This window comes from Mustela lutreola, chromosome 9 (assembly GCF_030435805.1).
Source record: "Mustela lutreola isolate mMusLut2 chromosome 9, mMusLut2.pri, whole genome shotgun sequence".
NCBI classification, from domain to species: Eukaryota; Metazoa; Chordata; class Mammalia; order Carnivora; family Mustelidae; genus Mustela; species Mustela lutreola.
Window position 1 is genome coordinate 116,717,274 of NC_081298.1, and position 26,455 is coordinate 116,743,728.

Consider the following 26,455-nt stretch of genomic DNA (forward strand, 5'->3'; position numbering starts at 1 on the left):
TTTTCTCATCCACCTGCTGATACCTTCTGTTGTTGAACCTTGCCTCCAAAAGGATGAAAAGAAATCAGTGTGGCAATCCCTATCGTCTGCCCCCTCCCTCGTCTCCCCCAGGAGTTTCATTTTCTAGATCATTCCCTTGGGAAATGAAGGTGATACAGGTTTGTGGATGGTATCTTATATAGAAAATGGTACATCTCCAACCCCTAGCTTTGGTGGTGGGAAATGTCAATTTAGCACAACCAAGATGATAGGAAGTTAAACTTGACTATGGTACTGTGACCAAAGCTGAATTTCCCTTAGCTTGTTTATTGGTATTCACTTGAAAGAAACACATGCACACACACGCACACACACGCGCACACACACACCTCAGACTGCTTTTTGAAATCAAATACATTTCCTGCCTTCTTCTTTCCTCCGTGCTCGACCAGCCTATTTATAGCCCAGGAAAGGAAAAAGCTCCAGGGGAGGCAGGAAAACTAAGTTCAGAAAGAATAGGAGGAAGTGTGCCTGCCATGTAGCCAAACAACCTTTAATTCATTGAGCTCAAAGCTTAGCAGCTTCACTGTCGTCCTGAGGCGTAAACAGCTTGCAAATTTGAAATTTTTTCCTCTTCCCACTTTGGACCAGTGCTGGGGCAGTGGAGGTGATGGCAGCGTTTTAGAAGACAGGACAGAAATCTCTAAGACTTTGCATGCATGGAAGAGACGCTCGGGAGGGGTTGGAGAAGCGGAAAGAGATAGTTCAACAGAGGAATAAGCTGGAAAAGAGTCCACATCTGTGAATGAAGGTAAGTGTCATTTTTAAGACCAACCATTGCTGTGTCTACATGCGTATCGGGAGCAACGGGTGTCAAACAGAGACAGTGTGTATCCTGTGAGGGCACGGCCTCACGAAGAGCTCAGAAGCTTGCTTCTATTTCTGAAGAAATGCAGAAACCAGTCTCCATCATGACTTCTTCAGTTTTTAACAATGATAATTATTTTTTTTTTGAAATCGTAGTTGTTTCCTTAAGATAGCTTTAAAGTATTCTTCTGCTTCATCATCACCAGGGAGTAAATAGTATAAATAATTTTACTAAAGATCATTTTTGAAAAATAATTTCTTGAGTTTGTCTGTCCAGTCCTTTCAAATCGCTGCTTAATAATCCGTGTACCATTCCTTCCATCACTCCTGGCTTAGAATACATTTAAATTGGCTCGCAAGCAAACATAGTCAACTTTAGAAAAGTTGCTTTAATTAAAAGTTAAATTTGGCAGAAAAGTAAGCAGAGAGAAAGTTGTTGTTGTTGTTGTTGTTTTTAATACAGAGCTTCTTTTCCTGGACATTCATTTTCAGACAAAGGAGAACCTTCCAGAAGCACCAAAAACATCACTGACCAGCTCCAGTGATAGAAACTGTTCGCAATAACTATTTACATTTAAGTTGTGATTTCAAAACAATCGTGTCGCATACATTTTCTGAGTGACCTGAAAATTGCCCCCCGGGTTTGGAAGAAGAAAGGTGGAAAGGGTTAAATCCAAGAACAGTCGATGCTACCCACAAAAACTTGGAAAGCTCCTTAGGGCCATTCTAAATTCTTTTAACATTCCTTGCCATCAAACAAGTACGTTTGTTTACAAGATGCACCGTATTTGCATCCACTGCTGAGAATACCCACGTTTGTGTCCTGGCGGAACTTGATTAATGTTGTCACAAGGACAACAAAAAAATATGTTTCTTGTGGTCTGTTGACAAGAAAGAGCAGAAGGAAACGTGTTGCTGTTATTTTGCCTTATCCCAGTTTGAGATTGGTATGTTTAGAATCTGTCGCAAGGAGATAGCAAAGCTGGGAGCCAGCAAGGCTGAGGTCACCAGATTGTGACTGGGAGAGGACGCCAGGACACGGATCTGTCTCCACGTGGAGTCCGCTGGCTGCTCTCTTTCCTAGGAGAATTTAAGGGCTATTTTTTTTTTAAATTAGAATATTAGAATTCATTCCTTGGAAACTGTACTCAAGCGTGGTATTCTTGACTAGGGAGAACAGTTTTCTTCCTTGAACTTCAACTGTACAAAGAAAGAGGGAAATAAAATTAATCTGGATAAATATGGTAGATCTGAAGAGACAAACTCTTAGCATGCATTTCCAAGACATTCCTGTGCTGCAAAGTTATTTCTGAATCTGTTTTCTTTCACTTCTGCAAAGTGAAGCCCCAGGTAACGTCTTTAATTGCCCCTCCACGTGGGTCTAGTGATAGAGATGGTGCTGACGGTGATCTTCATTTCTGGGAACATTGAACTCCCTGCTCTTAACGGTTTCAAAACAACTTTCTCATCTGACACATTTGTATATTTACATTACGAGAATAAAAATGGTTTAAATACTGTTGAAGGTTTAAATAATAGAGAAAATTTGGCATTATGCTTTTTATTCTAAAAGTGTATATTTTTTTCACTTTTAGAAACCTTATGGTGGGTCATTGGTTTCTGGAGGCCCCACAGATGATTATAAATATATTCATGAAATCCCAGTCATTTAAAATAGATTTGGGGGGAGGATTGTTGAATCGTTTCACTGGTTTCTTGATGTAATTTCAAGCTCCTCAGACTATTTGAAGGTAGAGTTACCCAATTTTTTGAAAAAAAAAAACAAAAAAACTTTTTTTAGGTTTTCTGTTAAATAGAGATGTATCGCTTGGCTTCCAACGTGACTCTTATGATTGCTCTGTGTATATAGGTCTCATGATAGAGCCACCTCTGGCCCTCCCATTTAAATACAGGGGAAATCAGATTATTGAAGAGATAGTGCGAAGTGTTGAGAGCCGGCAAAGTCACTGCATGTGATGCACAATTTGTGGGATGTGTTGGTGTGGAGTGTGGGGAGAAGCATGCTAAGGCCAAGCGGCCGCACCCACCTGGCCAGGTGCCATGGAGGGGGTCCCATTATGGTTTTAGTTTGTCTGTGATAAGTGGTCTCTGGAGGTTTTCTCATCCCCCCCCATACCCCTATGTGACAGGTTAACAACAGCACACGCCACCAAAGCATATTGATTGAGTTTTCCTCCTTATCCGGCAATCTTTACCTTTGCTAACTCAGCATTTACTCAGAGAAAGGGAATTATGTAAGTCACAAAGCCCCTGACACCAACTTCTTGATTCGTATTAACTAAATGAACGATGTAGATGGTGGGTACTGGGTAAATCCTAGTCTAGGCGGGCTTCCTGGAGTTCTGAGGCTGAGTTGACTTGCAGGGCAGAACAGCTGATGACAAAAGAGACAAGCGTGTCCAGAACAGGATTGGAGCTGTGTATGTGGGCCTCTGCGCAGGCCAGTAGGACAGCAATATTCTTGGTGTACCCAAGGAAGAGAACTGCCAGACGGAAAACAGGATTCCCAGTTAAATGTGAATTTCAGCTAGACAATGAACTTTTTAAAGTATATCTCTGTCCTATTGCACAGGGGTGTGTATGTGTGTGTGTGTGTGTGTGTGTGTGCATATGTGTGTGTGTGTGTAGCCACTGCACGGGACATACATGTTCAAAAATATTATTTGTTGTTTATCTGAAATTCACACATACGTGGGTGTCCTCTGCTTTAATTTCCTAAATCAGGCAACCATAGTAGGAAGCTGTGCATCAACCGTTGGCGGGGGCTGAGGCAGTGAGCATATGGGGCCAGAGAGAGGCATCTGGAGGAGGTTCGGGGTCAGACTGGTGTGACTGTGATGCCGGACAGAGGAGTTTAGAATCTAATTTAAAGCCACTGGGAAGCCATTGCGGGGCTTTGGAAAGGGAAATGACATCAATAGAATTTGCCTGTTCAAGACAGGACCTGGTGGGGCAGAGAGAGCAGGTTGCCAAGGCCTGGGCTCTGGTGACCGCAGAGAGATGGAAACCAGATGGAGACGCATTAGAGAACAAATCGACATGTTTCGTCAACTAATCGGTGATGGTTACAGGAGGAGAGGAAGCATCAGAGAGGATGTTGTGTTTCGGGTTACGTTTCTATGCTAAGAAATAGCCAGTCAGAGGGATAGCCGCAGGTCAGGGAGTGAGGCGGGGAGATGAGGATTTGGGTTGTAGAAGTCTTAACTTTGATGCTCTGATGGGACAGCCAGGTAGAAATCCTAAGTGAGCAGTTGGAAATGGGAAACAGCTTAGGAGGAAGGAGAGAAGCAGAAGAGATCACAACGGGCCAGCCCTGATTGGGCATTTCCTTCATGCCAAGACTTTTCTGTGATGCTCCCAGCCGCCCAGGGGCAGGCTCCATTACCAGCCACCTTTTATAAAAGAGGAAATGGAGGTTCGGAGAGGTTAAGTAATCTGTCCATGACTCCTTAGCTAGCGAGAGAGTGAAAAGCAGGTGCGTAGGAGGCCCAAGCCAGCAATCAGCTCTGAATTCCCCTTCTGCCTCTGCAAGGATCTAAAGGCACCAATTGTTCATGCTGTCACCCGATTTTTAGCTGGATTCCTGGTCTTTAATTTTTTTCTAACTGGTAGCTCTCAGAATTCTGCACCTTTTGGTTCATCTCCCCCAAAAGGGAAACGTGTATACTCGGAGAATTTCGTATTTCTTTACTTTCATGGTTATTTATTTCCAAAATTGATTTTACCTTCCGTGCCTCGTGTTTTACTTTTCCTTGCTTATCAGATGAGTAATTATGCCAAAAACAGGCCTTCGAGTGTTAAAAAAAAACAACAACAAACTCCTTTCTCTGTCCCCGGCTGTCCTCTAGTGGCCGTCCTAGGTAACGATGCCCAGGCCAGGCAGGGACAGCGCTGGCCCCGTCTAGCACCGTCTAGCAGCAAGCTTGTTAGGAAACCAAGAGTTCACAGAATCCCTGCAGAAACATCTGTGAGCTCCTAAATGGTTTGGAGCCTCGTTGTGCTAGGAGATTCTGGAAAAGGTCTTCGTGGAATTATATACCCCCTACAGTTGGTTGGCCTGAAGGGTCTTTTGAATAGATACATTTCAGATTTACCTTAAACTTTGTAACCATGAAAAATATGTCACTTCTTTATCTTGTTAGGAGGACACATATTATCAAGTTTGGTTATTAAGCTTTTAATTCACATAGGTGCTTTAATTGTTAAGAAAGTTTCCTAGGCCTTTTATTCTAAGATACACAGTATAGGTTTTAGTCAAAAGTGAGTAATCTCTCTCTTAGGAATATATCCTAAGAACATATTCACAGATTGAGACCAAAATGTATGTGAAAGAATGCGTATCTATTTGTAATGGACACATTTTGGACAAATATACAAAATGAGGAAATTGTCAAATAGTGTTCCACAATGTGGAATTTCACATAGCCATTAATTAAAATAGTTAATGTTTTTAGTAAATGTTAAGTGAAAAAGAAGGCAAAACATTATATACATGGTGCGAACTCATTTACCTAACAATTGTATATGTTTATATGAAAATTAGTTACCTAAAATTTTACATACCAAATATTAGCAATAGGAATCTCTCCTTGGTGGGATAATGGGGATTTTCATTTTCTACTTTGTTTCCAGGATAAACATGTTCTTCAAGATAAGCATGCGCTAACTACTCTTATAATCAGGAACAAAACCAGTGTGTTTTAGAAAAAGTGGAGAGTTAAGTCCCAGGGTTGATTTCTTGCTGTCATGGCTGACAATAACATCTGAGCTAATTCAGCCCCATTTACGGCCCCTTTGCCCAGTAAAGAGCTGTATCCTGTTTGTGACAGCATAATTCATTGTAATGGAAAAGATTATGATGCACTAGCCTGGTCTGTGACTTCACTATATTCATCAGCAACAGGAAACAAAGACACACACTTTTTTTTTTCATAATTGTTTTAGTAATAATTGACAATTGGAGGAAATGAATGGCAGAAAACAATTATGGGCAGACAAGATGGTCAGCAGATCTGACTGGGAAATGCAAAGGAGCCAGTCTCAATTTTATTCCTGCAACAATTTCAGAACATTACAAAGATGTCATTGTTTTGTTTTCAATCCACTCCTGAAATCACTGTTGTTTTTACCAGCAGTTACACAATTATTTGCTGGCAGCAGTGACCCCCCCCCCCCGTATGCTTTTGATTCAGTAATCTGGTAATCCCACATCAGGGTTTTGTACTGAACTTTTTGTGTATATCAACACTTGGGGTCAGTGTGAACTTTTCCGTGTGTGTGTGTGTGTGTGTGTGTGTCTGCTAACAGTGCTTCTCTAATAATAAACTTGCCATTGGTTGTCCATACCTAAAACTCTAAAAGCTTTATTTTTCTATTAAATGTAAAAATATCAAATTCATAGTTCTATTTTCCATGAAAGGATGCCTGGTCTTCCTTTTACAAGCAGCGGCTGGGGGAACAAACAATAGAAACTCAAAGCAAGTGAATTCTTGATTCACTTGCTAGTGGGATGGGCACAGTTAACAACCACAGAGCCGAAATGAAGGCTGCATTATCGATTAGGAAAGAGCGAAGGAAGACGGGTGTTGCATATACTACAGTAACATTTCTCTTCCCTAGTGGCATGTGCCCGTAGTGTAATATCACTGTCAGGTTGAGTACTCTTAAAAGTCTTTGGGTGGATCGGAAGGGAGACAAAACATAAGAGACTCTTAATCTCACAAAACACTTGAGGGTTGCTGGGGGGAGGGAGAGGGTGGCTGGGTTATGGACACTGGGGAGGGTATGTGCTATGGCGAGTGCTGTGAAGGGTGTAAACCTGGTGATTCACAGACCTGTACCCCTGAAACAAATAATACATCATATGTTAATAAAAAATAATGAAGTACATTCTTTGGGTGGAGAAACTAAACACACAGGGCATGCTTTCACTTTTATCCCAAGTCAGATTCTCCTCTGGTTAGCCTGATTGGAAGCACAGTTCTGCAGCAGCTCTGGCTTCCAATCTTAAAGACCACTTATAGGCCTTGCTGTTTGTTGTGAAAGCTTCTAGACCAGGGCTGTCCAGTAGAAATCAAATGTGAGCCACAAATGTCGTTCTGTATTTTCCAGTCACCACATTTAAAAGAAAAAGAAAGAAAGGAAGAAAGAAAGAAAGAAAGAAAGAAAGAAACTAAGAAAAGAAACGGAATTAATTTTTTAAAGAGCTTATTCATTTTTGAGAGAGAGAGAGCAAGAGCATGAGCATGGAGAGAGAGAGAATCTCAAGCAGATGCCACATTGAGCCACTCAAAACCAGGACCCTAAGATCACAACATGAGCAGAAATCAAGAGTTGGCCCCTTAACCACTGGAGCCATTCCGGTGCCCCCAATTAGAATTGGTCTTTTAAATGTAGCTCAGTGGGTTAAGCTTCTGCCTTTGGCTCAGGTCATGGTCTCAGGGTCCTGGGATCAAGCCCAGTTTGAGCTCTCTGCTCAGCAGCAAGCCCGCCTCCCCGCCATCTCTCTGCCTGCCTCTCTACCTACTTGTGATCTCTCTGTGTCAAATAAATAAACAAAATCTTTTTAAAAAATGTAGTTATATAATCCAACATATCAAAACATCATCATTTTGACACATAATCAATATAAAAGATTATTAGTGGGATAGTCTACTTTTTTTTTTTTTTTTTGGACCAAGTCTTTGACATCAGGTTAGTGTATTTTACTCTTAGCACAGATCCCCATTGGGACGAGGCTCATGATAGTGGATTCAGCAGATCTGAACAGAAGAGTTAGAGTTATATCAATAGCATGTGAAGCTTGGTCTGTGAGATCCTACTATCTGTTCAGGACTCAGTCTTCTCCTTTGTGATCGATTCTGCTGGCCACTCTTACAGGAATCAGCTAAAACTGAAGGACTGAGAAGCAAGCAAAATCTTGGCAGTTTTTGAGTTTCTTCCTTTAGAACAATTCAGCTGTTCATTTAGACCATGTAACTAATGGATGCCCCAATTAAGAAGAGGGTAATAGAGGTTAAAAAGTTCCCCATTTTTGAAATCTGGGTTACATGGTGGTAAGAAGCCCTACTTCTTAATGTTTTCAGGTGAGCTTAGGCGTAGGAATAGATTTCATTACACAACCTAAGACGTATTTCCAGTAAGCATTATAAATATTGTGTTTCTAATAATGCATACAACTTAGTACAAAGAAAGAAACCTTTAGAAATTCGTGCACGCAAGCGCACACACACAGACACACACACACACACACACACACTCCTTCTAACATTGTGATCACTTGCTGATGTCTTTTCGGCATTCTGCATTGTCTTATTTCAAGAGTAGGAAGTAAGCTTCAATAATCTTGTATAACTCTGATGCCCTGGGGACTCGCATGCCAGTCAGCTGGAGCGATAAATATAGCTGTGTGTGCTAAATATGGGGATACAAAAATAGAGCCGGTGGAAGTGGATCAAACTAAAGGACTCTGTAGGTTCTTGTGGCCCCACCCATGGCAGAGAGCTGGAGATGAGAGCCCCGAAGTCCTGGCAAAGAGTCCCAGTCCCCTGGTCTCCTCAGAGTTTGGGTTTATTTCTTATTCTATGAGGGTCTGTTTATAAGAGCTAGATTGAAAGCAGTCAGAAAACCCAAAAATCAAAATAAAACATAAAGACATTTACAATGTAAATAATGACCATCTATGGCGTGATTTACAAATTGGTAGTGCTCCAAAAGCCTGTTTGTAAGAATTTTCTTGGCCCTCTGAATTCACTTTCCATTTTTCCCACAGAAACAAAGTCATAAAAAAAAAAAAGAAAGAAAGAAACAAAGTCATAAATAGTGATGGGGTATGTGCATCTAAAATACTGTGTACTGGGGCGCCTGGGTGGCATAGTTGGATAAGGGTCTGCCTTCGGCTCAGGTCATGATCTCAGGGTCCTGGAATCGAGTCCCACGTCAGACTCCTTGCTCAGCATGGAGTCTGCTTCTCCCTCTGCTTGCAGCTCCCCCTGCTTGTGCATGCTCTCTCTCTCTTTGACAAATAAACAAACAAAATCTTTAAAAAATAAATAAATAAAATAAAAATGAAATACTGTGTACTTACAATGAAATTATTACAATATATTTATATTCACAATATATTACATTAAATTATTATTCGTTATTAAATCATGATTAATATAAATCTCTTATATATTATATGTTATATATTTATAATTTTTATAAATCTGTATTAGCTAAATTATTACAGTGCATTTATCATGAAATGCAGTTACTCATATATCACTTCTACATGAGTATATTACATAATACATTAATAATATGTTAATAATTACATCCCATTAATAGATTAATAACCTATGAATAATTAAAACAAAAAAAGAATATGTAGAATCAAGGCACACGTCACCTTATATCCGAAGCAACAAACACTGGTAGAGAAGGTAGCAAGTGCCAGGTGTCCCACTGGGTGTGGGAACAAGTGTAAAAGATATACCTATTTTGTCCCTTAATGTCGGCAGGAAAGCAAATTCACTGAAGAATGAGAAAACAGGTGGAATTCTTTTCTAAGGAGGCTGCCTTACCTCTGTGACCTGCCGGTGGAGATGGCCTTTTCATTTGCATGTCTGAACCTTAGATTTGCCCGTTCCTTATGGATGAAGTATGTCTAGCGCTGCGTTTGGTGTGTAGCCATAATTAGGATCTTTTTTTGTTCCCAAATAGGGTGAGGTTTTCCTAAGTAACATTTGGTAGAAAGGAAGGTGGAGAGAAAGTTGCAGTGAAGGAGATTATGTGGGCCCATGAGACCGAGATCGGGTCCAATGGCTCAGTTCTGCAGAGGGGAAACGGAGGCAGAGCACTAGGGACCCTGCATCTGTGTTTCCCCTGCAGTCTCCAGGGTGGCAAAGAGGAGGGGAGCGAGGCTTGTGCAGCCGGTCTCTGCACCTAGAGGGCACTTTCTGACTCTGTTTTCTGCATGAGCTGCTCATGCGCGCCATGAGCTCTTGGATCTTGCGGATAGGACCATGGCTTTTTCTCATCACCAGTAAATGAAGAGTGTGTGACAAAGTGAGACATTAACTGCCCTTCGGGCCCTTCAAGGGCCACTGGTTGGTTTCACAAGTCAACAAGAGAATTCAAGGACATGCAGGTGAGTGGAGGTGACATCCGTAGCTCAAGAACAGGAGCCTCATCCAGGAGGATCAAGTATGCCTGTGACCTCTCTCTTTTAGAACGTCTTCCTGTCCTTCCTTCTGGTTGGGACCTGGGGCTGTCTCCCTGGGCAGGGAGGTTGGCCAACAGAGACCAAGGGTGGGTGCTGTGCCATGTGCTGCTCAAAGAGGCAGGCCACGGCTGGGACATGCACATCTGTGTTTCCTGTATCTGAAACGACCCCTAACCCTCCTGTCTGATAAATCCATCCTCTCTCTCAATTTCTTTGGATTCTAGGACGTTTTCTTTAAAACTTTCACGTTTCTCTTTGCTGTGGAAACTGACCCAGACTACCTAAATCTGCTGCCCTCATGAGTTACCCATCTGAATTCTCAGATTCTACCACTGAAGCTTTCAATGTGTCTTCTGGCACATAACACCTTTGTTTTCTCATTTCTCTTTCAAGATTTTTAAACATATTAAATCGGCCACTCTGTCCCTAACTCCACTGAAAGTATAATGTCAGAAACTTTCTCAATGATGCAGGAAATAATCTCTTTCCACTTTTATTCCTCTCGACCCCTGCACCATTTAATATCCTAAAGTTGTCCTCTATTGAAATCTGAGATGCCACATTGTTCCTGTTTTCTTTCAATCCTGACGAGTGTTTTCTTTTTTCTTTGCCCTCAAACGCAGCCATTTACCAGAGATCCTTTTCTCTCTAAATCCTTTCTCCCTCAGAGAGCTCGTTCATGGCTTCCATATGTAAAGAACTCTGAACTCGCTTCTCTGGCTTTAAGGGGATTGTCGCCTGCATTCTAGGACCAGGTGTTGGTCCGTATGTTTCTACTCGATGTTCCTTCATCACTTCAAACTTAGCACGTCCAGGATAAAAATCTTAACCCTTCTTCCCTCAGCTACACAGCCACCCTGTGTTCTTTCCTTTGAGCTACGCAGCCGCCCTGTGTTCTTTCCTTTGACGGTGACATCATCCCATCTGGGTTGGAGCCATCTTTCCTCCATCTTGTTCTTCACCTCCTGGTAACCCAGGAGATTATCCTTCCTGCTGAATGTGTCTCACATTCAGCTCCTCCCTTCCTGTCACCAATGCTTCTCTTCTTCGTCCTTTTTACCTCAACCGGGGACTTTGTCAGTAGCCGTCCAGCTGATTTCCTTCCCTCGGGCTCTCCCATTCCCCCACACTCACCTCTCCACACTCGTGAGAGCATGATCTGTCTTGGACGGTGTTACCCTTTGTGAAGTTAACATTTGTTAAGTAGAGCCCTGTAGAGTTGCTGGATGGTGAGCAAAACAGAAGGCCACAACAGAAACTGAAATAGATTTACTACTCACAGGTTCTGGGGGAAGCGCACCACGTACCTTGAGAGGCTAAACAAGGAAGTCAAGGTGGGGTGCGGGCCCCGGACCTGAGCACACGCCTTTGTCAGAGGCTGTGGTTGGCCTGCTTTGGGGTTCCCGGGCTAAGGCCTGATGGGCCGATTCAAACCACAAAGTGTGGATTTTGGTAAGTTCCACCAGGTCTTACCTAAGGATAGCAGGAGGGAAGGCCCTAGGAGGTGGGGGAGACTATTGATCCCAAGGGTCTTTAGAGAAGTCCTATGAGGAACTGATGTGAACCTGTCGCTCTGCAGGCTGTTATCTAGGGAAGGCCCTTGCGTGAGGGGCTGGTGTCCATTAGCTAAGCTCTTGACACAAGGCTGCACACGGCCTGGGCTCTTAGCCAAGGCTCAGGGAATGGAAATACATTCAGCAGAGCTACATTGGTTATAAGAAAACATGTACGTCATGGAAACACAAGTAATGAAGTGGAGAATGGCAGGGGCCTCTCTCCAGAAACTTGATGACCAGAGCCGAAGGCCATGAATTCTGGAACATGATGGTTTCTGCCCCATTCCTCAGAGGCTCTGCTCACCTCCTCCCACCCCGGCTGCTCTTTCTGTCTCGACTTCACCAAGCCCAGCATGGAGGATGTCCATCTGCTCTTCATTTGAAGGTTCTTTTTATTCAAGCGCTGATCGAAATGGATACATCTCTTGCTTTCCACTCCAAATTCTTTTTAGAAAGAATCTGACTATCAGACTGGCCTAAACTTGCCTCAGGTGTCCATTCCTCGTCTAGTCCTGTATAACATTGAGAGGCAAGTCCCGGGACTAATCCAGAGGGTGGGGGCCGTTTTCGGAAGAGAGGCTCGTGCTTGTGAAGCTGAGCCTTACACACCTGGCCATCGGGCAGAATAGAGCCTTTTATTTTTTTTCCTTTTCTCTGCCAGACCCTAGCCAACAATGCGTCTCCTAACTTTGCCTCTTCCGACGTGTTATAACATGCTCTCTATCACAAGATGTTTGGTGATATTTCTTTCATTCAGTCGTTAGATGCCTGGTTGGTTCATCTTCCAGGAGTTTCTTCTCTCATCCACTTAATTATAGATTCCTGGAGGTATAAGGCATAAGAGCGTCACTGGGACTGGGAACATCCATATGCTGGTTATCATGTATATAAAGAGAAAAAAAAAATTTTAAGAAGAGTGTGGTAAGAGTTGATCTTATTTTTCTTCTCTATGCTTTTCTATACTTTTCAGATCACTTGTGGTGAACATGAGTTTTGAAATCACACACATACAAAGAAACACAAGTCACTTTTCAAAAACCATAACTATTCCAAATAGGAGCCAGTCGATCCCTGATACCTCGACGTAAAGTTGGGTTATCTGTTGACTTTTCTAAGCTGGGTTAGGCATATAATCCTGTAATTTAGGAATATCATGTGGGAAGAGGAATAGTTTTGAAATCCGGAGCACAAGACTGGGAAGGGTGGCCTAGGTAAAGAGCCTGGAGGAGGCCTGGCCCACAGGGACCACCAAAGAGGGTTGAGTATGATGAAGAGTGAAAGTATATTGTACAGACCTGGAGTTTTCTGCTAAAGGAGGGTGTAACACAAACATTTAACTCCTCTTCTGCTTTCTGAGATCCATTCAAAGAGATCACAGGGCTTGGTGTGTTGTTTTGTTTTTAAGTCATAAATAAGTCATAAGACAGTATTTAGAAAGCTAGAAAACAGACAGTTGATCACTAATTCAACAATAGAAATCAGAAAATTCATTCATTTTGCACCAGAGCACATGTGCACGACCCAGGAACTAGTTGCACCAGCCACCCCTGAAATTAATTGTAGGTGAAAATGAGGTCAATTTGAAGACTGGTTTGAAATCTTTGTAAAAAGTGGCTAGCTTGGGGGGCACCTGGGTGGCTCAGTCTGGGAAGCGTCTGCCTTTGATTCAGGTCATGATCCCGGGGTCCTGGAATGGAGCCCTGTGTTGGGCTCCCTGCTCAGTTGGGAGTCTGCTTCTCTCTCTCCCTCTGCAACTGCCCCTGCACATGCACACTCTCTCTCTCAAATAAATAAATACAATCTTCAAAAAAAAAAAAAATGGTTAGCTTGGGATGCCTGGGCTACTCAGTCAGTTAAGCATCTGTCTTTGGCTCATGATCCTAGGGTCCTGGGATAGAGCCCCAAGCCCTGTGTCAGGCACTTCCCTGTTCAGCAGAAAACCGGCTTCTCCCTCTGCCTGCTGCTACCCCTGCTGTGCTCATGCTTGCTTTCTCTCTCTCTGACAAACAAATAAATAAAATCTTAAAAAAATAAATAAATAAAAGCACTTTGGATAGGGCCCAGCTGAGGGCAGACATTTTTTTTTACAGCTGAAACTAGAGAATTAATTGAAGGTCAACACCAACCCTCTACTCCCCCTCATCTCCTAGAATGGTATAGGCCAAGCAGATAATGTGAGTGCCAATAGGTTCTAGGTTTTGCGTCTTAAGATTTGGCCACTGAAAAGGATGTTCTGGCTCCATGTCTGAAAAGCATGGGGCAGGGACTGATAGTTTAGGGAATCATCTGCCTGAATCTAGTCAGATGTTCATCCCTGAAACACTCAACTGTGGCCAGAGCAAGAGAAGTATTAAGACTACTCCCCTTCATGGGGCGCCTGGGTGGCTCAGCGGGTTAAAGCTTCTGCCTTCGGCCCAGGTCATGATCCCAGGGTCCTGGGATCGAGCCCCGCATCGGGCTCTCTGCTCAGTGCAGAGTCTGCTTCTCTCTCTCTCTCTGCCTGCCTCTCTGCCTACTTGTGTTCTCTGTCAAATAAATAAATAAAATCTTTAAAAAAAAAAAAAAAAGACTACTCCCCTTCGGATCACACGCGCCATCACACGCGCCCATCCCTGGACCAGTGAACACTGCCCCAAATACCAAAGCCGTCCCAAAGGTAGGAGGGGCAGAAGAGATTGTCACTAAGAGTGGGCACGTTGGGCCCATCAAAGATGTCAGCTGAAACTCCGTGGCCTCCTCTGCAGGCGATGGTGTTATGCAGGCAAAGGTGCTATAAAGCCTGAAAGCCGTCTTACCAGTTGTAGGAAATGAATACACTTTGCATTCCCACAATATAATACGGGTTTCAAAGTACATCATTTTATTAGCTTTCCAGAAAGACCTATGAGACAGATAGTGTCATTTCCACTTTCTTGATGATTAGGGGGACCTCTAATGGTAATGGTGTGAACTGGCTCACTATTGCTCAACGAGATTAAGGCAGAGCTGGTAGGAGAAACCCTGTTTTTTGGTCTTTTTTTGTTTCGTTTTCAGGAGTAGAAGTCAATGATTCATGGCTTACTTATATCGGACCGTGGGCAACAGGACAAGCGCCCTCCTCAATACCGTGGCACCCATTAGCCCATCCCCTGCCTTCCTCCCCTCTAGTAGCCCTGGGCTTGTTCTCCATCATAAAGTCTTTTATGATTTGTCTGTCTTTTCTTCCTCTGATTCCAGTTCTATGGTAGCACCCCATCGGTGAGATTCCCAGACAACTGGGCAGGGAAGGATGTGTGGAGGTGCCTGCCATTCCAGGGCAGCGGGCTGTAGGGCAGACAGGTGTCACTCGTCACCGAGGGTCTCCCCCACCGTCGCCTGCACGGCCGCCCCAACACGTGTCCAATCCGCAGAGGCCGGGAGGGCGCTGCCAAGTGCACAGGGCCAGAGGAGCCACGTGGCCTCCTTTTTTTGGAATAAGACTAAAGAAGTAACTTCTGGGAAGAATTTTCCATCTGTTTTCCAGATAAGATGGATTAGAACCATCTACCCTGCTTTGCAGATTGCATGAAAGGATGGATGAATTGTGCCGTCTGGCGTGGCCGTGTTGAGTTCACATGTGGCCGAAGAGTGCCGGCTCCGCCAGGCTGGGGAGGGCTCTGGACCTTCAGACACCCTCTGGAGAGAGGAGCTCGAGGGTCCCCAGGGGAGCCCCCACGCCAGCGGAGGGCCGCACTGTAGGTAGGAAGGGTGGCCCCTTGCGGGATCCGCTGGGCACCTCCCTGCGTCTTGCATCTCCCCTCCGCTGAGGTCCTGGCAGACAAACACGCTGTCCACTCGCCGCTTGTCTTTGCCTCTCTGACACTTCCCTCACCCTCTCCCCTCCCGACCAAGTCCGTTCCCCTTCTTATTTTTGGTATAAAAAACTTTCCTTCCATGAATTTCAAGGCTTCAGAAAAGCAGTTTTAAAACGTTGAGTTGAGGGGAGATATCTGATCTATTTTCTGTACACACACCCATGTGTGCGCCCTGTGCCTGTGAGGCTGAACTGATTTAAAAATGAGTCCCTCCTTTTGCTTCTTATTTAATAAGAGTCTCTGCATTTTCATGGTGAGTTCAGCCAGGCTCGAATGCTCTGAAGAGTCAAGAGCATTATTTTCTCTTTGAGGTTCTTTTCCTCGCCTGTCCTGCTCCTTTTGGATTTTTCAAGTTTTCGTTATTCTCGGGTCTCCCCTCTAGTGTTCTGGAAGCTATGTCCTCTATTTCTTTTCTTGCATTTGCACATTAAAGACATCTTTTGATGTAACAAAGCCTAATGCTAATGTCTTCACATGGACAACTTCTTGCGAATAACACAAAGACCTTAGAAACCTCTGACTCTGATCTCATTTTCCCATCCGTCGTCTTATTACTGCTGAAAATTTTAGCTCCACTTTTTTCTCTTTCAAACAATTTTGTTGAGGCGTAATTGACATATAATAAAAGGTGCCTATTGCAAGTATACTGTTTGCTGTCTTGACTCATGGCGGTACCCAGGAAGCTATCAGCACATCGAGATCACAAACAGTCACTTGAAAAAAGTAAACGGATCAGGGTCACACTCGAGCGGAACTGGCTGCTGTTTTACCAAGGTCTGCTTGCTTTCCATACCCTCATTTTACTTAGGAAGTTCTGTGGTTTCTGGATAGAATTAACTGTGATAATCACCATTCATCAAAGCCCGCTAGGCCTTGAGCCAAGTGCTTTACGGTGATTAATTTTCATTGCATTCTTCAGTGTCTTCAATTTTTAATTGTAAAAACAGCACAGGTTTATGATACATAAATGTATTCAATATCAAAAGTGAATAGTGTGAAAAAGGAAAGACTAGCAACTCTGGCCACCCTCTTGTTTTCTTCAGGGTGGATATTTGCTTGATATCATCGTAGATATTTTCTACGTATTTGAAAACATACCGGATTATGATAAAAATGGAACTAAACACATAGTGGAGGGCTCTTTCTGGCTTAAAACAATAATCATTTATACTTAGTGATTTTTGCAGCTTGCTTTTTCCACTTCTTACAGCAAAGCCATCTTCCCATTTAATCCTTTTACTGGCTGCATAATGTGTATAGCATTGAATTAATGCACTGTGATTATTTTTAGCAACCTACCTTTCTTTTTTTTTTTGTAAGATTTTATTTATGTGTTTGACAGAGAGAGAAAGCACAAGCAGGAGGAAAGGCAGAGGGAGAGGGTGAAGCAGCTCCCTGCTGAGCAGAGAGCCCATGTGGGACTTGATCCAAGAACCCTGGGATCATGACTTGAGCTGAAGGCAGACACTTAACCAATTGAGCCACCCAGGCGCCCCTCAATCTCCTTTTCTTTTTAGGTTATTTTTGTTTTTCTGGTGTGATTACCAGTGTCTCACTGAGCTTGTCTTAACATATATTTTTGTGTACTTGCTGAGTATTTTTATAGGAGAACATCCTGAAATACAGCACATTATTCCCAACCGATATAGCCTCCTTTTGAGTTGGGTATTATCATTGGCTTTTTGCAATTGAGGAAGTTTATCCTGAAAGGGTTAAGCTTACTCAGTGGGTGAGTGGCTGATGGGGGAATGAGAATCCTGACATCCCAGTGTCCCAGCGTGTCCAAGTCCTCAACACTCAACAACACTGCCTCTCCTACTGGCTTGGAAAAATGGTTAAAAGAGAAAAAGGTTATTAATGTTGGAATTGTCAGGAGGATTAGTGGGGATTTTCAGCTAATGGTAGTTCCTATGGAATTCGAATACAGGACGTATTTCAAGCAATTTATATTTTCACCTGGCCCTTCAGCAAAGGAGGCTAATATGAGCCCTGAGGGGCTATTTTTAGCAGGTTACTTTAAGCCCTCTGGGGGGTGGGGGTTGTGAAATAGCCTGTCCATCACAGGCAGCGTAGAATTACTTGCCCACTTTTGTGTTCTGAAGGAAAGGACACAGTCCATCTGGGCCAGTAAGTTGGGTCCAAAATGGGACTCATGTTTATTTTACTTAATAAATGTGCTCTTGAATAATATGAGCTAAATTTTGGTTGGTTGAATGCCATTGTTAATGCACCAGAGGTGCACACATTTCTTATAATCCTGCGACGAGTAGATTTCTAAAACAAAGAATGCTTTGGTAATGTGAACAAATTTCCCTGAATTTATGTTGACTGTAACCAAGTTTTTCGGAGGGCAAGGAACCTTATGCTTGGTCGCTTGCGTCTTAGAGTATGTTGGTGGCTGTAGCCATATTAGTTGGAAAATATATGCTGTGAAAAATATAGAAAAATGTTGCCTAACTTCTCATTCCAAAGCCCCAAACCAAATGTCATGGAAAAACCATATAATTTTGAAGAGGCAGTTTTAGAAAACCAGGAGGAGTAGAGCTGTAGACAGTGTGTACGCTTAGCCGTGTGTTTGGACAGCAGGGCCCATTCCTGTCTCTTGGAGACGATAGTGGGCTCTTCAGTTACTAAGACCAAAATCCAGAGCATAAAATCAAAACAAGGGAGTTTCTGACCCATTTTTGCACTAGCCCCGCTGCGTTCTTTGAAAGTTCAGTGAATCAGTTTTAGTCCAACATTCACATTTTCGTTCTTCATAACATATCCGTTCACGTTCACTCATAATTTTAAAAAATTAATCAGCAATTGATTCTGCAGTCGGAATGGGCTTGAGAGTTTATGGAATTTTTGGTGTGTGAAGATAATAAAGACTAGGTGGAGGGAAACAGGCTCCAACTTTTAACTTGGACACATTTCGAGTCGACTTGATTAAAACATTTTGGTTTTAAAAACTTACTATTGCTTGTGAAAAGCCAGTCAATATCTTCAATATAAATGATGTAGTTAATATACCTGATGGAAAATAAATCTGGAAGGAAATTTTAATGCTTCTCAGATTAAAATCTTGATCCTCTAAGTTGATATTTACTGGTCTTCTTAAGGTCATTGATGTTTGCACTGATTTTAAGTTAGTTTTGGGAAAATAACTAAGACTGTATAGTGAAATGAGTAATTCTGCAAACCCAATAATCCCAGTTTTGGATATCTCTACCATGGAATGAAAAACACCAGAAACTAAAGGTGTATGGGTGAGGATAATCAGTACAACATTTTATACTAGCACAAAACTGAGAGCATGATGAATGTTCATTAATAGGGTGAATACAGTATGATATAACTTTGCTGTGGAGAAGTATACAGCTATTGAAAAATATAAGTTAAATCTCTGTTACTGACCATATACATGACCATGATATGATAAGGGAAAAAATAAAATACAGACTTTTTTTTTTTTAAAGATTTTATTTATTTATTTGACAGTCATAGATCACAAGTAGGCAGAGAGGCAGGCAGAGAGAGAGGAGAAAGCAGGCTGCCTGCGGAGCAAAGAGTCTGACGTGGGGCTTGATCCCAAGGACCCAACCCAAAGGCAGAGGCTCTAACCCACTGAGCCACTCAGGCACCCCAAATACAGACTTTTTTTTAATGGAAAACTAGAACCTTATATATGTACATATATATGAGATACATTTTCCATAGGTGTATGTCATCTTGGCAAGATGGAAGTGGATAGGTTACTAAGTTTTTCTGTATGTCTATCTCTGTATCATTTGATTTGCTACAGTGAACATTATTGCTTTTTAAATGTATATATTTTATAAAGTACAAAGAGAAACGTAGGAGTCCTGCTTTTCCTATTTTCCAAAAGGAAACAAGACTATTCTTCCATGTGATAAAGTAGTTAGTCTGACCGGTTACAATATAAATTTAAAAAGAATTTATAGGCATTCAGTACCTGTCAAATACCACGTAGGCTAGTATTGTTCAGCTGTTTTAGCCCGCATGCGCCTGCATTGATTTCCCACTACCATGTGTTTATCTCCACCAGCCAAGAAGCTTTGCAAAGTTCCTACTTCCCACGGTTGTTTTAAAGAAACAACACCCACTCTCAGTTCTGACCCCTCCCCTCCACCTGCCCTTCAGTTTGAGAGTTTGGACACAGCATGCATCAATCTACTGCTTTTCACGAATTAGAATGGCAACACAAAGATGAGCCCTGAGAACAAAAACTCCCTGCTTAATTAAAACATGAAGGAGAACTGGAAATTTTCCTACCCCATTTTTATGTGTTTCTTAAAGTGTTTTCTTAGTTTACCCTCTCTGATCTACAAATCAGAAAATCTGGTTGCAATACTTTTAGAGCCTTATTACTCAGTAGGTTCCTGCTCTGTCTGTGGTTGCCTTTGTGCTCTCCCGGGCAGTCGTGATGAAGAATATCTTATCCAAAGGCTTTCCATACACAAAGGTCCTAAGTAATCCCAAGACTGCAGCCAAAAGTTGGAGCAAACACCGTGTAAGTAAATCATGGCGATGTTTAATGAAGTGTGTGATAAAGGTAATGATACTTTAGGAAAGGATATGGAAATGAAGTTAGAAGCTCAATCCTCACAGGTTTATAACCTAGGGATGGTGATGGTTGGATTAAAATGTGAGCAAGTAGTTTGGCACCAAGGACTGAGAAACAGGACTTGCAGTCAGCTAGCTGGGTTTGGATAATGGGATAGCTAGAGTGAAGAGCGGAAGTGATCATGTAGAACATGTAGAACATGGACATTGTTTAGAATTAGTACAGGTTTTGGGCGCCTGGGTGGCTCAGTGGGTTAAGCTGCTGCCTTCGGCTCAGGTCATGATCTCAGGGTCCTGGGATCGAGTCCCGCATCGGGCTCTCTGCTCAGCAGGGAGCCTGCTTCCTCCTCTCTCTCTCTCTCTGCCTGCCTCTCTGCCTACTTGTGATTTCTCTCTGTCAAAAAAAAAAAAAAAAAAAAGAATTAGTACAGGTTTCCCCAGGTATTCAACAGTAGAGCATTCCTATGAAACTTTGTGTAAGCCAAAATGACATAAAGCAATAAAACAATTTATTTACATTAATAATTTATTATTAATTTATATGGGACTTTAAAAAAGATTTCATTTATTTATCTGACAGAGAGAGACACCATGAGAGAAGGAACATAAGCAGGGGGAGTAGGAGAGGGAGAAGCAGGCTTCCAAAGAGCAGGGACCCCCCAGCTATGTGGGCTCCATCCCAGGACCCTGGGATCCTGATCTGAGTGGAAGACAGATGCTTAAGGACTGAGCCACCCTGGCGCCCCTGTGTGGAAAAGTTTTTGAGCATGCCCACACTCCAAAAAATAACTTCTCTTAGACTTTTCTGCTATCACATCTTACTAATAGATGCACAAAATAAATCCACGAAAAGCACAGATGCTCACACAGTTGAAAATTACGGGGGCTTGATACTGAGATGCTCAGTGTAGTTCCTGGGAAAGGAGCTTGGTGGCACCACATTCTCCCCCAGAGATGGGGGCGGTGCCACACACGTGGCTCTGGGGTGCGCCCTGCCTCTGTGAGGGCTCACTGCCAAGTGGGGAACATTATTTTCACTTGTCATCTTTTTTAAAATTTCTGTTGGTTAACCAAAACTGGTACTAATGCAGCTCTTTCATTGTAAAAGTGAAGTAGCCTAACTTGAACTTTCAAAAAGTGGGGGATACCCGCTTGCACAATTTTAGTGAATGGATTTAGTATCAATTAAGATGGCTATTTTATCATGACAGCCATGGTGTAAAAGTTCCTTCCTTCATTCAGAAAGTGTACCTTGAGCATCATCTTCCAGCCAAGACTGGTGGGCTATGGTATGAACCCAGTGCAGGTCAGCAGACTCAGAGTGGAGCGGATGTAGGAGTGCGGGGAGAAGGCAGGAGAGTCTCAAATACTCATATGAGAAAAAGGATTTGGAGCTTCTAACAGTGCTTTTCCTAGGATTCCTGCAAAGAGCAAACTGTGCCCATCTCATGCATTTAGCTATCACACATTTCGAGAAAAAATTTTAAAAATATATTCTTAGCCTCATTTCCCCTGAAGCAGCTTTGTATTTTCTCCTTTGAAACAGCAATGATGCCGAAACTTGAATAGAAAGGAAATTATAAATCTGAAACTGCCCTTCTATTATTTTCTGCACACTAAATGATTCTCAGAAAAACGCACAGAGGCAGCCTTAGGAAGCTTTTTCTTTCCCCCTAAGCAACTTCTTGAAGAACTAAAACAATTCTGAGGGGGCACCTGGGTGGCTCAGTGGGTTAAGCCGCCGACTCTTCATTGTGTCTCACGTCATGATCTCAGGGTCTTGGAATCTAGTCGGCACCAGGTTCTCTGCTCCGTGAGGAGTGTGCTGGAAATTCTCTCCCCTCCCTTTGCCTCTTACCTTCCCTTTTCTTCTTCCCCAACACGCATACTTTTTCAAATAAATAAGTCTAAAAAAAGAAAAAAAAGAACTAAATTTGGAAAGCAGCAGTGGTATGTTAGAAGACTTATATCAGATTAGTTTGACCACTAGTCTGTGGTTTATAGGGGTAAGATCTTCAAAGATTAGTGCAAGTTGCTGTCAAATCGGGGTTTAGAAATAAGGGGCGCCTGGGTGGCTCAGTGGGTTAAAGCCTCTGCCTTCTGCTCAGGTCATGATCCCAGGGTCCTGGGATAGAGCCCTGCATTGGGCTCTCTGCTCAGCAGGGAGCCTGCTTCCTCCCCCCCCTCTCTCTACCTGCCTCTCTGCCTACTCGTGATGTCTGTCTGTCAAATAAATAAATAAAATCTTAAAAAAAAGAAATAAAACTGTTTTGTTTATTTATTATATTTAATATAATATTTATTTACTATTTTATTTATTTATTATGTAAGTAATTATTATTATTATTAAGTAATTATGCTAAGCGAGGTGATTCGTGTCATGGATGCTAACTCTTCCATCTCATGTTTAACGAATCCAGCTTCAGCTAGAAATCTAGCCCAGACTGAGAAGCTGATTAGATGGAGAAGAATCTTCCATAAGGGTAAATGTAAATGAATTAGATTCAGTAAATGCCACATTAATATGTAATGTGTTTTTAAAAAACAAATGAAATTTAACACAAAGGAAGAAAGAAAAGAGATAAAATACACGAAAAAGAAAGAGACCAACAGAGGAAGTCCATTTTTAAATGTAACTGATTTGTCCAGAAATTTGGGAATTTGTCCAGAGATGCTGAAGAAAGGGGGCACGATGCCCAGACAGGGTGTGGGAGAAGCTTCTGCAGCCTATGGTAGAGGTTGTCCTCCTGACTCAGCCACCTTTTTACTTTTATACAGCCCAACCCCAGTTTGTGAATGGCTTGTACCAAAAGGTTCACTTGTGAATCGGTCGGTTACAACTGCTGTGGTAATGCCAGTCATTAGACGCCACAGTGCAATACAGTTGACCTGGCCGTTGTGCATGAGTGCGAACAGGTTTAATTAGAAAAAGACGAGCAAGTCTATGAAAACTTCCATGGACCCTAAATCATTTGGTTGGGTGGAGATAGTAAACATGGAAGGTTTGGAGTCAGAGAGACCTGGGTTTGTTTGCATTTGTATTTCTCTCTCTTTCTCTCTCTGCTGCTTACTAGCTGGGGGCAGGCTAGTTAATCTCATTAAAGGTCATCATCATAGTAATAATAGCATCCCCTTAGGGCATTGTTGTGAGAATTAAATGAGTATTTTGCACAGATGTTAGCTTGTTATATATTATTAATATTATATTAGTATGGTACAATATTAATAGGTATTAAGTGTTATGATATATTATAATTAGAATTCCTTATGTATGGGTCTCTGCATGTCCCATTTTCTCCAAGAGAGACTCAGCTTTGAGAGCAGAGATTTTTGTCACGTGCTTTGGTGACTCCTTAAATGCAATGCACTTTGAAAGCAGACACTATATTTCTTTATTTGTTGACAATGGTTTGCTTTGTTCAAGGGCTTTAGAGATTAAGAACTCCACGCTCTGATTTTCTTTTCACAATTTTTTCTGTTTGTTACAGACATGTGGCTAGCACAACTCTTAGGAGAACTGATGGTGTCTAGGGGTTTATTTTGGCTCAAGGGGAAATACAGGGGACGAACAAGAGTGGGAGAGAAAAATCCCCCATGATACTTAGACAAATGTTGGAAGAAACAAGAAAGAAGCGTATGTATCTGAGAAAGACATGACCCAGTAGAAATAAGAAAGTAATGTGTGAAAGGTCCGCTGAAAAGAAAGGCAGGTAGGGGGGTGCCTGGGTGGCTAGTGGGTTAAGCCACTGCCTTCGGCTCGGGTCATGATCCCAGAATCCTGGAATCGAGTCCCGCATCGGGCTCTCGGCTAAGCCGGGAGCCTGCTTCCTCCTCTCTCTCTCTCTGCCTGCCTCTCTGCCTACTTGTGATCTCTCTGTGTCAAATAAATAAATAAATTCTTTAAAAAGAAAAAGAAAAGAAAAGAAAGGCAGGTAGGGCTGGGGATGCAGCATGGCGTTAGTACCTCAAATCGACCAGGAGGTGGTGTGTCACCAAGTTGGAGTAGGAGTTTGGCACAAAGTGAATGGCAGCTTCCTGTGGGGGCAGTTGGCAGAGGACCTTCCTGCTCTCTGACCATGTGTGCATAAGATGGAAACCATTTGGGACTTTCTACTTAAGGGAGTATCTCAGGTAGACATAAAGGCCCATCCGGGCATCTCTGAACCCACGGTGCTCAAGCAAGACCATACTTCTCTCCTCTTCCCACGTCCTCTGAACCTGCTCGTTCCACCACGTCCAGTGACTTGCTGTCCAATATGGAGTCCAGACACAGAAAGGTGGAGAACTGAGACTTAGGAAAACGTGTCTTACCTAATCAGGGGAAGGTGAGGCATTGCAGCTCTGGGTCTTTTTTCATGATCACATTTCTTATGGCTTTCTCCTCTTTGTGTAGATGATTAAAGCATTTAAAGCTGAAGGCAGAGGCTTCATTTCTTAATCTCATTCTGTCATGCGTGATTTAATTTTGTTTATGGTGGGGTTTTTTTTTTTTGACATTTTACTTTTTACTTATTTAAATATTTAAAACATTCTTAAATGGTTTTCACTTTTGTGATCATAATTAAAATAATTTTCATGGTAAAAGCATTTAGTCATGATTAAAATAATTAAAATTAAAATAATTTTAAGATGTTAAAAAAAATCACGTGATTTTCTTCAAGTTTATGTGGGGTCTTATTTTCACTTTTAGTTCCTTTGTCTACTAGGCATTTAGTTTGTGTATGGTATGAGATAATAACTGATTTTATTTTTGTGAGGTAATAATTGATTTTTATTTTATTTTAATAATTGGTGATAATTTATTGTTCCTCATACTTAACTATCCAACCAGTCATTATATAGTCCATTTCTTTCCCCTGGGTTTAAATATCATATTTAACAAATAAACATTTTTTTTAAAGATTTTATTTATTTGACAGAGAGAGAGCACAAGTAGGCAGAGAGGCAGGCAGAGAGAGGGGGAAGCAGGCTCCCTGCCAAGCAGAGAGCCTGATGCGGGGCTCAATCCCGGGACCCTGAGATCATGACCCGAGCTGAAGGCAGAGGCTTTAACCCACTGAGCCACCCAGGTACCCCAACGAATAAACATTTTAATATAGTACTTGTTTTTGTATTTCTGGCTTTCTGTTCTGCTATTGGTCTGCCTCTTTTGGCTCCAGAATCAAACTTTTAATTCTTGATTTTTCAGCCTACTTAATACCTAGTACCCTTGACTAGCCTTGTTGTTTTCTGAAATTTTCTTTACCATTCTCAGCTTTTTATTCTTTCACATAAACTTCAGAATTTCTTTTTTGACCTGTTGTTTAAAATCTCTGGCATTTTAATCAAAATTTAATTATATGTATTAATTAAATAGAAAAGAATCGACAGCTTGACAATGTTGAGTCTTCCAGTCCTGGAAAATCATAGAATGCTCCATTTATTGAAATATTTCTGAGGCACTTGGGTGGCTCAGTCCTTCAGCATCTGCTTTCAGCTCAGGTTAGGATCCCAGGGTCCTAGGATCAAGCCCTGCTTCCCTTCAGGCTCCCTGCTCAGCAGGAAGGCTGCTTTTCCCCTCTCCAACTCCCCCTGCCTGTATTCCCTCTATCACTCTCTCTCTCTGTGTGTCAAATAAATAAATAAAATCTTAAAAAAAAAAAAAAGATTTCCTATTTTCTCAGTAAACTTATAAATTCCTTTATATTTTCTTCACTTTTCTTGTCTTTCCGAGAAATTTTATTACTGTTGCCATTTTGAATGAGATTTTTTTTTTCTCATGATTTTTCTAACAGTTTTAGGCTGTGACGTGGGAAACCCAATTAATTTGATTTTGTGATTGTTCACTGGCATTTATAATCATTTAAAACATTTTTAAAAGTTGATTCTACTGAGTAAATGATTATAACATATGCAAGTTGGGTAATTTTGTCTCTTGCTTTCCCCTAATTCTTCTTTAGTTTTTTGGTTTGTTTGTTTGCTTGTTTGTTTTTATTCTTGTCTGATTGCAAGGGCTTGAATGACGGAAACAGTGCTGTAGTAACAACGAGCACCCTTTCCCTGTTTCTCAATTTAATTTTAATGTCTCTACTAATATACCATTTAATATCTCTACTACTATACTATATGACACTTGTGTTTGGTTTGGGATCATCTTTATCATGCCAAGAAAAATTTTCCTAACTCCATTTTATTAATTTAAAAAATTGATACTAAATTTTATCAAAAGACTTTTGAAGAGTACCTCTTGTGCTAATTCAAAGGCTTTTTACCATCACATCATCATACTGATGCATTCCTTAATATTCACAGTTTTTTTACGTTTCTCTAGCAGACTATGTTTATATGTGAGGTTAGTCTGTGGTTTCCATTATTATGCCTTATCGGTGGTTTGTTTGTGTGCTTTTGTGTCTGGGGTATTATGTTAGGTTTCTGTTACTTTT

General features: G+C 41.9%; 1 protein-coding gene across 3 annotated transcripts in view; it reads left to right on the forward strand.

Moving 5' to 3' along the window:
- The first annotated feature begins 481 nt into the window (after window positions 1–481).
- The window catches only part of RASGRP3 (RAS guanyl releasing protein 3), a 108,271-nt gene continuing 82,297 nt past the window's right edge, over window positions 482–26,455 (forward strand). For 2 of the 3 annotated variants that reach the window (XM_059188613.1, XM_059188617.1), the window contains exon 1: window positions 484–790. The gene's annotated coding sequence lies outside the window, so the exon portion shown is untranslated. Of the gene's footprint in view, window positions 791–26,455 lie in introns of all 3 variants that reach the window. The other variant, XM_059188618.1, reaches the window with a different exon arrangement.